Below are 12796 nucleotides of genomic sequence, written 5' to 3' on the forward strand. Positions count from 1 at the left end.
CCTCTGACACTATGAGACTTAGATGGAGTGGTGTTGCAGAAACATTGAAGAACAAAGTGATGTGTTAGAAACAATTTGGCAGACTAGGGTATAATTCCAGCTGATTTGAAAACCATTTGTTACAGGGAAGAAATTGCAATAAGCCAGTGACAGTTGCAGGCAGAGTCCCTAAGGACCACGTGCTTTTGTTAATGTTATGTAATTAGAATAATTTCTTTCCTTTGCTATTTTTGCTGGCACACGTCACACTGCCTACGGTCAAACTCCTGGAGGAGAGCAGATCTGAAACAGTAGCTCCCAGCTCCAGTCAGCCTTCAACTCCCCCCAGACCCTCGCCACAGTCAGGAACAGCCTGAGCGAGCCACATCCATCCTAAACCAGCTTCAACACATGCCGTAGAGTCACACACACACACACACACACACACACACACACACACACACACCAGCATGTGGTTCAAAGCAGATTCCTCACTTTGGACAGCATCCTTTGAAGTGTAACACTGAATTCACTGGAAGAAGATGTGGCGGTGAGTCCTGATCTCAGCAGCTACCCCGTGCTGTCCCTGCACCCATGGACAAGGACTCAAAACTCTGCAAGCCTCAGGTTCCTCGTTTGTTGTGACAAATATGTGTGTGAACGCATGGAGGAAACTTAAACTTCTACCAAATATGTGCCCTTGCCAAATACGCTGTTGAACATCAGACGGCTGTTTGCACTGCGTAAATAAGAACAATATGTGTGAGTATGGTACATATTTCCCCACTGTTTTGGGTGGATTGTTCTTCATAAATATCAGGCTATTGATCAATGATTCTCTCTCATCATTGATGTTCTTATCTCCCTCTCCTTCCCTCTCTGAAATCAATAAAAATATATTTTTAAATATCAGGCTATCTTTCATCACTGTTTTAAGATTTTTCTTTTAAATTGCTGGTCATTGATTTTTAATGTTAAAAATCACCTAATATATAATTTCATGTCTAAATCATAGATGGTCACAGTTAGAGGTCCCTTAGAAATGACCTAATCAGTTTGCTGCAATAAGATTTTTGCTCAAAGTCATATTTTGTTTTGGCAAACCTAGATAAACAGCCCCCAGGGTTCTTAAGTCCCTGTCTCTCATTTTCTTCAACTAGAAGAAAGCAAATTACCCTTTTTGACACATCTATAAACAAAGTACTAGTAAATAAAACCTATTCTCCTTCTCACTTTAAAACAGCAACATGGGTAATTAGGAAACAAAACAGAGTTGAGCTGTGAAAGAGAACATTTACAGCTTAATGAACCAGAAAAAAATTTTTTACGCCATAGTCACTGCTATCACCTGCAGTGCTGGCAGCAGTTAATAGAAGGCACTGCAGACAAGGGCCTTAAATGAACAATGTTGCCCTGTGCACAGGCTGAGGAGCCTGCTTCTTCAATAGGGAAGGGCTCAAGGCTCCATTACAGCATCTGCTGCACTGTATTCTGATGACCTTTTATGTTATCTCCCTGACTACATTGTGAGCTTTGTTAAGGCAAAAACAATGTCTCTGGCCCTACCTGGTTTGGCTCAGTGGATGGAGCGTTGCCCTACAGACTCCAGGGTCCTAGGTTTGATGTCAGTCAGGGCACATGCCCAGGTTGTGGGCTTGATCCCCAGTGGGGGGCGTGCAGGGGGCAACCAATCAATGATTATCTCTCATCATTGATGTTACCATCTCTCCCTTCCTCTCTGGAATCAGTAAAAATATATAAAAACACAAACAAACAATGCCTTTGTCATCTTTTTCCCACAACTGCTCAGCAAAGTATCTAGCATCTAGTAGGTCTTCACTTTTTAAAAAATGAATCTATGAATGAATTCACTTTTTCTTCTATTCGTGGACTTGGGGAACAAGACAGAAAAAATGAGAAAGAGGTATCTACACTAATAAAAGAGAAATATGCAAATTGACCATACCTCAGCGACACCCACCAGACAATCAGGAGTGAGTATGCAAATTAACCCAACAAAGATGGAAGGTTAATTTGCATACACAGGCTTGGAGCGGCCAGGCAGGGCGGGACACCTGCTATATGGGGGGAGGCGGGGGGTGGAGGGAGCTATAGGAGCGGTACTCTGGCCAGAGCAGAGAAGACTAAAGGCTCTGGCCAGAGCGAAGACAGAAGGCAGCGGCCAGAGCAAAGGCCTGGGTCCCGGGCCGGAGGAAAACCGGTGCTGGCAGCCAGAGGAAGGAAGGCCTATTGCACAAATCTTCATGCAACGGGCCTCTAGTCTGTCAATAAAAACAAATAAACAGGACTCTCCCTTTATTATCAGTTAGAAATACTGGGTACCTATACAGTTTGGTATTGGGAAAGTGCAGCAGTCCGGCCTGGGCTGGAACCCATCTCCACCACTCATTGCCTGTGAGACCACACGCAACCTACTTGACCTTGCTAAGCCCGTGCTTCTCCAGGTGTGATTTCTCATTGTTGCTGTCTGTCTGAATTGCACAATGTAGCACGAACAGCACACTTTTCCAGCAAGTATAAAACCAACAGTCTCACAGAAGACAGAGGAGGCAAGCGGCCAAGGGTGTTATACCTGCCACTCAATCCCTCGGAAGGCTCCCAGCCTTGCCTCTCTGAGCCTCTGTTTACTCATCTGTAAATTGGGATAATAGTGCTGGCCTCATAGAGTTGTTTTTGAGAACCACAATGCATACCCTACGTAAAATACAACAGTACCAAACGTAATAGTCGGTGTTCAATAAAATATCCATTTTCTCTCTTCATTTTCACCAGCTTTGAGGACACTTTTCAGAATCCTATATAATAAAGATGTAATATGCAAATGGTTGTTATGCCATGAAGCGTAACGACCGACAACGTAACGGCCGGATCATGGATCAGCAGGAGGGTGGGGCAGCGAGCTACAAGCGGGCAGTGGAGAGCTACAGGAGTGGGCAGGGCAGCAGGCTATGAGGGGGGGGGAGGGGGAGGGCGGAGAGCTACTGGAAGGCAGCAGCAAGCTACTGGCGAGCTACTGGTGCATGGATTCGTGGGCAGGGCTACTAGTATTAGCATAATATTCAGGGAAACAGTAACCAAATGCAAAGGTTTCTAAAGGTAACAGCAACTCCAAAACTCCAGGAAATAAGTAAAGATGAGAGTAATGAAGAGAAGAACCCCTGCTGGTAAAAATTAAAATAGGAATACCATCTGATGGTATTTTTTTTTTTTTATTAATTCTGTGAGAAGCAAGTAAATTTGAGCTCTGGCTCAATCCATTCATTAGGAAGTAGTGTATCTTAGAGGCTCTCTCTCTTACCTGGCAGGTGTGGCTCAGAGGTTGAGCATCCATCCATGGACCAGAAGGTCAAGGTTCAATTCCCAGTCAGAGCACATGCCCAAGTCTCAGGCTCAATCCCCAGCGGGGGGCGTGCAGGAGGCCGCTGATCCATGATTCTCTCTCATCATTGATGTTCCTCTCTCTCCCTCTCCCTTCCACTCTCTGAAATCAAGAAAAAAAAATTTAAAAAGCACATAACACATATTAGAGTTCTCTCTCTTGAACCATATTCTTTCCTTCCTTCCTGATCTGCATGCTCTTATTCTGAATGTTCCCCAAAGTGACTGACCCTTCCCACTTCCTCAAAGGTCCCTCACCTCCCCCTGCCTTCTTGCTATTGAGTTTGTGGTCAGAGTGACTGTTCATATCGTTTCCACATTGCAAACAAATGGAAAACACTAATCATGACTCGATTATATAATACAACCATCAATTACATGCTAACAATTGTGTATATGTCTGTTAATGTAAATGCAAGAAAGGTACATTTCATAACAGTTCAATGTATAGGCAATCTAAACAATTCAGCTTTGGAATGTATTGCTCAAGTAATATTTCTTTAAATCATGTCACAAGGAGAAATGGCCTTTGGGGTTTTTTTGTGTGTTTTTTTAAAAATATATATTTTGTTGATTTTTTTACAGAGAGGAAGGGAGAGGGATAGAGAGTTAAAAACATTGATGAGAGAGAAACCTTGATCAGCTGCCTCTTGCACACCCCCTACTGGGGATGTGCCCTCGACCAAGGTACATGCCCTTGACCGGAATTGAACCTGGGACCCTTCAGTCCACAGGCCGATGCTCTATCCACTGAGCCAAACAGGTTAGGGCGTGTTTTATTGTTTAAGTGCCTGTATCCCCCATTTTACAGAAAAATAAACATCTTTTTGTACCAAAGTCCTAGACCACATTTCGGCCACTAGAAGCCGAATGAGTGAATGAGCTGTTGACTAACTGCAGGAAAGGCTGTTTGCATTCGGAGGACAGTGTGACTCACCACTCTCCCCAGCCACTTCCTGCTTTTGCACTATTTTCTTATTTGTGATCTTTTAGGAGAAAAACAACATTGGCGTTTGCTTATCATCAAGGACACTGTTTGAATCTGTAACTAAGATGGATTCTTGAATGGGTTAATAATTACTCAAGAGACCCAGACCTGCTACCTCTGTGATTACACACAGTCCTTTAAAAGTGATGCTTCCCAAACAGAAACAGCTAAGTTGCAGGGACGTGCAAAGGTTATCAACATCGTATTGCTCAAGTGGCTCTGTCCCTTCCCAGTCGAGTAGCTCTGGGTAAGTTACTTAACTGCTCCACGTCTCGGTTTGCACTCTCAAAACACAGAAAGATAATAGTGTTATCCTGTAGGGTTTTGCAAAGATTAAATGACTTAACGTGTGTAAAATGCTCTAGCACAGTGCGTGGCACCTAGCAAGTGCTAGTTGTTATGACCGCTTCACATTTAAGATGATACCCTCGTTTTCCCAAATCCACATCCCCCTGTTTACTACCAAACCATATGTAGTTAGTCCTAAACCATATATAGTTAGTCCTAAACCAAGAGTTTGACCTACTCTTCCCCCTGTTACAGAGTGGGTGCAATTCCCATTGCAGGAATATTGTGCTCTTCACACAGTCAAGGTGTCATCATACAGCGGGCCTTCCGCGGAGGCGCTCAGACAGCCTCGCTCAGCCGTGGCTCCTTCAGTCATGCTGTCAGTCACTCCAGCCCAGTCACTTGTGTTGGAAACAACTGGCTGGACTCCTGGCCTCTGTTATGGGTTGGATTGTGTCCTCCCTAAAGAATATGTTGACGTTGTAAGCCCAGTGCCTCAGAACACGACCTTATATGGAAATAGGGTCATTGCAGATGTAATGAAATGTTCATTCTGTACTGGGCTGGGCCCGTAATTCAGTCTGACGGACATCCTTGTAAGAAGAAAAGAGACAAAGACAGAGAGGGGAGATACCCACGTGAAGACAGAGGCAGAGGCTGGAGTTATGCTTCCGCCAGCCAAGGAGCACCAGGAGCTGTGAGGCAAGGAAGGATCTTCTCCCAGAGCAAGCATGTCCAACGCAAAGGCTGACGGCCAAGTAAGCAAGGTCTAAGTGTACATGGGCCGGAAAACACAAAAGCTTCCATTTTCACAGGAACGCAGGTTTATTTCGATAGAGACATGCTGAATACAAAGGGCTGAACTAAATGAGTCATCATTAACAAAATAATAGAACCTTTTAATGAAAACTAATATTTTTTCTTGAACATTAACTTACCAGACACTGAATAACTGCACAAATTAATAAGTGTAAAGCAAATAAACCTATTTTTCTTGTTCTCTGAAAGTGAAATATTTCCTGTTGCACACACCAAACAAGTCAGTCCAAGACTAATGACGTGGCCATCGGCCGCTAAAATATTCGCTGCTGGTATTAGTGGAGAGAAATGGTGCGCCTGCGCGTAAGGCGTGTAAGGAAAAGGAATGCAACATGACTATAGTTAGCAGTCATTAGCGAACGTTGTAGTTCGTTGTTAATAATCCTATATAACAAAAAGCTAATATGCAAATTGATGCAGAATGACCGGTCGCTATGATGCGCACTGACCACCAGGGGGCAGACGCTCGATGCAGGAGCTGCCCCTTGGTGGTCAGTGCGCTCCCACAGGGGAAGCGCCGCTCAGCCGGAAGCCAGGCTCACGGCTGGGAGCGCAGCAGCGGTGGTGGGAGCCTCTCCCGCCTCCACGGCCGTGCTAAGGACCCCTCGGGCCTCTAGTTATGGATAACAGGATATTGTAAAAATTAAGTTACGAAATTTTTATTAAAACGTTTCTTACATACCGTTATATTGGCTGGGCCGCAAAAATATTCACGGTGGGCCGCATGCGCGGCGCGAGTTTGACATGCTCGTCTTAGAGGCCTTGGAGGAAGCATGTCCTGCCAACACCTTGATTTCACACTTCCAGCCTCCAGCACGAGAGAAACTGTTTCTGGTTCATTAAGGCACCGTTCGTGGCTGTTTGTTTCAGCCGCCCTGGGAACTCAACGGCCTTCTAGGTCAGAAACAGAACCGAGAGGCAGCTCTCAGGCCTGCCACCGAGAAGCACTGGTCCTTACCTACAGGATCCGAGCTGTCAGGAAACTGGTTCCACACAGAGGATCCTTCCTGTGGGGACTGCTGGGCGCTGGTGAGCCAGGTGCTTGCAAAGGTGAGCCAGCCCCTGGGGACTAGAAAGGGATGGAAGGAGGTCGCCAGGCCTCCTCAGAGGGGTTTCCTTGGCAACCCCACTTAAAGTGCACCCCCTCACTCTATCCTCTCACCCTGCCAATTTTATTCCTGGCATCGGCTAACCTAGTTTATCTGTTTACTGTCTGGCGTCCCAAGTACCACCTTCACCTCTAGAATGGAAGCTCCGTGAGAACTAGGACCACGGGTACAATTATACACAATTTCCCTTGGGGCCTCTGCACATTATAAGGGTGATTCTAAAAAATCTTCTTTTGCATCACCCTGTACATCACCAGTCGGTTTTGCCTTTTTGATCAGTCAGAGGGTATTAAAAGCAACACATTTTCTCTAAAGTTTTGTTTACTGTTTGAGTCCCTGGCATATTCTAGATACTCAATGAATATTTGCTGAATGAATGGCTAAGTGATATTATGTTTCTTTTCTTCTCTATGTCTCATTCATCTTTTTCTTTCCACAGCGTTCTGTAACTTCTTTTTGGAAATTATTACTTCTCAGCCATGCTGGAGAAAGTCCGGGGAAGGATGTTGCCAGGCCTGGGCCACACTTCAGAAGGGGGTGCCCGACCACCATTCTCCACGGTTCTCAGTAGCTGGGTTCTAGCACATTCCTGGAGTTGGGGTTCAACACTGGGTTTACTCGACTGCACTAAACGTTTCCTTATCATGTGCTCAGATCCCAGCCTCCTTTGGAGAGCGGCATAAGAGGACAATGGCAGATTCCGGTATTTTTAAATGGATTAATGTGACATTGCTAGCTGTAGTTTTATTTATTGACTAGCGGCCCAGGGCACGAATTCGTGCACATTGAAAGGAAATTAATTAGAAGAAATATTTTAATATCGCTATTCGCCCTTTCTCTATAATAGAAGTGTCAACCGAATTCACAATCGACAATGACAGATCAAAACACATACTTGCGATTGGCACCAGTGAGAGCTTTATATGTATTGCGCATGTGTGAATCAATTTAGCCTTTTATAGAGAATAAACTTGCTAAGTAGACCTGCTTTCTGATTTAGCTAAACTTTTTCCAGCCCAGTGAAGCACCTCAACTTCTCTTTCAGGTAATTGTCAGCAACACAGCAGTAAATATCAACACGAAGCAGATTATTATTGTAGATCACGCAGGGAGAACAAAGGGTAAAATATTTAACTGCAGCAGTGTTTAACTATATTCTGCTCAGTGAGAAAACCTGAAGTCATTTTCAAGGTCCACCATTTCTTACTTCTTTTCAGTCGGGTCAAGTTTCTAAGCTTTCTAAATCTCCATTTTCTGGCTAATGAAAAGAAAATATGATTCCACCGAGTCTCCTATCTACCTACTCCAGGACTTCTGTCAGGATCAAATGAGATGAGGCATGGGAAAACGCTTCACAGACATTTGGTTACAGTGTAAAGTGTTTACACCTGTGTTCCTGGGCTGAAGAAACTGTAAGGGGGATAGTCGCTAGGGAGAGGAAGCCGGGCGTTGCTATGTGACATCATTATCCTGACAGACACTTAGCATATTAGCCTTTTATATATATAGATATGTTCTAGGTCATCAAAATTGTAAGTTTGTGCATAGATGCTGATCGTTACTGTTGTTTTTTAATATATTTTTTATTGATTTCAGAGAGGAAGGGAGAGGGAGAGAAAGATAGAAACATCAATGATGAGAGAGGACCATTGATCGGCTGCCTTCTGCATGCCACCCCTGGGGTCAAGCCTGCAACCCGGGCGTGTGCCCTGACCAGGAATCGAACCATGACCTCCTGGTTCACAGCTCGATGCTCAACCACTGAGCCACACTGGCCAGGCGATGCCAATTGTTTATTTTAAGAAAACCTACAGAACATCCTCAGTAATAAAAACAAAGAAACCTAAAGCTCAGGGCAAGTGTAGCACATGGGACGCTGCTAAGACCCTAAGAAGTCCCGAGAGGCTGGCCATTCGGTGCTAGCATAAACCGCGAAGCCCTCCTCGGTTTTGCCTTCCTTAGAACAGCTGACCCTGCGCACACGGACCCTCGCCTGTGAATGAGCAAATGACTGCGATTTATCCGCAGCTGGACAGGCCCCTTGCAGCCAGGCTAGCCCTACAGTAACAGGAGGAGCTTGTCCTCCTTCCCTGAGAGCCAACAGCACTCAGAACGGTTCAACGGGGAGAATAAAATCCCCGAGTGTTGGCCACACTCCTCCACCACGTTGCCCAGCAGCTCAAAGCCAAGGCCGGAAGCGGCGATGCCTGTCAGCCGTGCAGGGAAAGCCTCCAGCCTGACCTGAGTGTTAGCCTCGCTCGGTGCGGCCCACGCTGCTGGAGGAGACTCACTACCTTCCCCGCGCCTGACAGTGGTCTCCAGGCTGACAGTGTCCGCGACACAATGGCCTTCTCACTGCTTCCGCCCTCGCAGGCCTGCCAAGGCAGTCAAGTCAAGAACGTCCCGGTGAGGAATAGACATGAGGATAACACGCGTTCCAGCCTCTTATCTAACGTGCAGGGTTTCAAAGTTGGGCTTCTACATGTGGGACCACGTGTGTCCAGAGCCTTAGGTTTCATGAACATGCCTCTGAGATGATCACTGACGACAAGAGGTCATCTGTGACATGGAACTGGATGAGGTGGCCTAAGGCCCCTCTGGCGCTAGGCTCTGCGAGTCTCACCACCTCTGTATCCTAACATGGGCTTCTTGCTCAGTTAGGAAGATAGAAAAATAGTAACCGAGAGTCACAATGAGCAAACACAAGCATACCTTGTTTTTTGTTTGTTTAAAATATATTTTTATTGATTTCCGAGAGGAAGGGAGAAGGAGAGAAAGATAGAAACATCAACGATGAGAGAGAATCATTGATCAGCTGCCTTCCGCACACCTCACACTGGGGATTGAGCCTGCAACCCGGGCATGTGCCCTTGACCAGAATCGAACCTGGGACCCTTCAGTCCACAGGCCAACGCTCTTTCCACTGAGCCAAACTGGCTAGGGCAGCATAATTTGTTTTGATGGAGCTTCACAGACGTTGCATTTTGTACAAATGGAAGGCAAGACCCTCCAAAATGATTATAACTTGCTTTATTGTGGTGGTTTGGACCTGAACCCGCATTATGTGACAGAATGCACACACATAACTTTATTTAATTAGAAGTAGAAGATCCTCTTCGTACAGTGTTTTCATATACGCTACACTCCCAAATGGTCATTTCGCTCAGCACTGCTAACTTCTTCCTTTGCGTTTGCCACTTACGCAGAACAGAAATGGTTTTGTTTTAACCCAAACCCACTTTATGTTGTATAGAGGAGTATTTTTTCAAGATTTGCTTCAGTCCTTGCTCCTGTATTTACACAGCACAGTCAACTTCCAAAGCCTGCTCTTCTCTGTCACCTGTCTAGAACACGACTGTGTCTCCTGAACAGTGTCCAGCACACAGTAGGTATCCAATAAATATCAGTTGAAATGAATGAAAGTACCCAGCTGGTGTGGCTCAGTGGTTGAGTGTCTACCTATGAACCAGGAAGTCACGGTTTGATTCCTGATCAGGGCACATGCCTGGGTTGCGGGCTCAATCCCCAGTGTGGGCTGTGCGGGAGGCAGCTGATCCATGATTCTCTCTCATCATTGATGTTTCTCTCTCTCTCCCTCCCTCTCCCTTCCTCCCTGAAATCAATAATAAAAAATATGTATGTATATAAAAGAATGAATGAATGTGAAGCTCCCAATTAACCGAATCTACATGGAGAGCGACTGGGTGTTCTTTGAACTACTCTTTCAGATTTTTCATGAAAAGTTGGAGAGAAAAGGCAATGGAAGAAGCCACAGGGGAATATACTAGTGATAGCTGTACACTCCATGGAAATGTTAATCCTCTTTAACTGTGGTCAGTTTGGGTGGTAGGACTATATTGCACTATTTTCATATTTTTCTACATTTTCCACATGAGCAGATATGATATTTCTAGTAAAATATATGAAAATCCAAACCACGAGGTGACTCTCCAGTGCCATTCAGAAGCACAGTGTGGCGGGTGGTGTTTCCCCAAGATGACTGCACCCACATATTTACCCCGTCCTCCTGCTTTTCTGACAATGAGACGGACACTTCTCCCCCAGAGCAGGGATCCTTCCCTCGGCCTCTGGGCAGAGGTGCGTGGGAGTAAGCCACAACATATGTGACTCTGGGGCCGCGTCATCAAAAGGATACAAGCTTCCTCTTCCCCCCCTCTCTCGGGACCCTTGGCCTTGGCACGCAGCTGCCACCTTGTCAGGAAACCCTGCCCACCTGGTGGCGTCTGGCCGCAGCCAGGCACAAGCCCAACGACGATGGCAGCGAGCGAGGAGATGGTCCTTAGAGGACTCCCGCCCCGGCCTTGAGTCTCGCAGCTGATGCCCCGGGCATTGTGGGTCAGGGCCCAGCCATCCCTCCGGGCCTGTTCTCAGTTTTGACCACAGAAACCACGGGCAATAGCACATGATGTAATGTAGGATTATGGTGCTTCGAGCCACCATGTTTAAGGGTAATTTGTTATGCAACCACAGTAAGAGACGGGACGGCGAAGTCCTCCGAGGTGGGAAGCCTGTTTGTTACTGATTTAGAACACTGAGTGTCAATCACGGGGGAGAAGAATCGAAATGCTTTGTAAATTATTGTTAATCTCCCCGGTCATCAGCTAATCAGACACAGCCCCTCTTCAGAAAGAAGCGTTTAGATGTTCACATGAACATCTGGTCACTGCAGAGAAGCCAGAAGAGGCATCTAGAACTTGGAATACCGAGGTTGCCCTTTGTGCCTGCAACAGGACACATCTCTGTGCCAACAACCAAGGCAGGTGGAGGCAAGATGCTGGTTCTCCCTTCAAGGACCTGCTGAAGTCCAGCAGGGTGGACCACTTCCCTGGGCAGAAAAAAACATCCCAGCGTTTCTGATTCATTATCTCTACGGCAACGGTATCAGTTTTCCTAGCAATGCTTAGATATTGTTGTTGTCCTCGTGAAATAAGCAATTTCAACTCAAGTCGGTCCCTGTTGATATATCCGTTCATATAGTTCACAACTGTCCTCTGAAACCACCCAGATTGCATCGAAAGCCCAGCTTTGAAAGCTCGTCGCCTTCCTTCCAGACGTCTTTCTACAAGAAGTTGCATGAAAAGCGTGTAATTGTTTTCTTTTCCATCTTGTCGTGTCATCATTGAAGGAAGCGTAATCATATGTAGCACTTCCTCTTCTCTGTTCAGACAAAGAAATTGTAAACATATCAGTAAAAAGGGAACCACAGTTTCATCTGAAACACTAACATAGTTAGAGACTGAACAACATTGACACCCTAACATTCCTCAGCGATCCAGCGAATTTTGCTAAACCCATGTAGGGTGCTATGACTGCTGATTTGTAAAAGATGATCTATCTATCTACCCAGAGTTTTTTGCAGTGGCCTGCTGCTTTCTCCAATGCTTTGCATATTTGAAAAGATAGGTTTGTACTGTGCAGTAGCATAGAATATGCCCCATGTCTCATATGCATATATACAGGCCCCAGAGAACAATTTATTTCCATTCAGAGTGATAAGGCTATACAAGATCTGCTTGGCCATGCAAGACAAGTTCTTTCCTTCATGCCTGTCCACTAATTCAGGTCAGTTCTCAAACAGCTCAAGAAGGCGATCTCTCTTCCAAAGAACAGTGCACGTAATTACAAAAGAAAAGAGATCCATGAAGATCTTTGAGCTCAAATGTTTTTATTCCATTTATCATTTCCTAAATGTTCATCTTGAATGTGATGGCGCTGACTTGGTTCGCTGATTGAATCTCATAGTAGGGTCAGTTTGTGGCCAAGAAAATGATCTACTTCAAAACCATAGGGTAAAACACGTCAGAGTATATACTTAACTTAAAATTGCCATCTTTGGCATTATCCTTAAAGAAGAAATTAGACCCGTGTCATTCTTCTAATTAGGCATAACACTTCATTAGAAGTTTTATGTGTTAGAAGCCACCTCCAGCTGCAGCAGCCTGTAATCTGTCTGTTCCATTCATATGGCAAGGTTGCACTGCATGGAGGTACCTAATAAAAGCTCTTTAAACAAGTGAATAATATTCTACCTTCCTATCGCGAATCCCTTTAAATTCCAACCCCCATCATGGCCACCCCCTCCCTATTGCTGGGCAATTAAAAAAGCAATTGGCCACTACTCGCATCCCTGTTGCTGTGTGTTCTACCAACCACGTGGCCCAGCAATCCACTGGGTGCTGCGGAGCCACCAGGG

Source organism: Plecotus auritus (genome assembly GCF_963455305.1).
Source record: "Plecotus auritus genome assembly, chromosome: 14".
Classification (NCBI taxonomy): Eukaryota; Metazoa; Chordata; class Mammalia; order Chiroptera; family Vespertilionidae; genus Plecotus; species Plecotus auritus.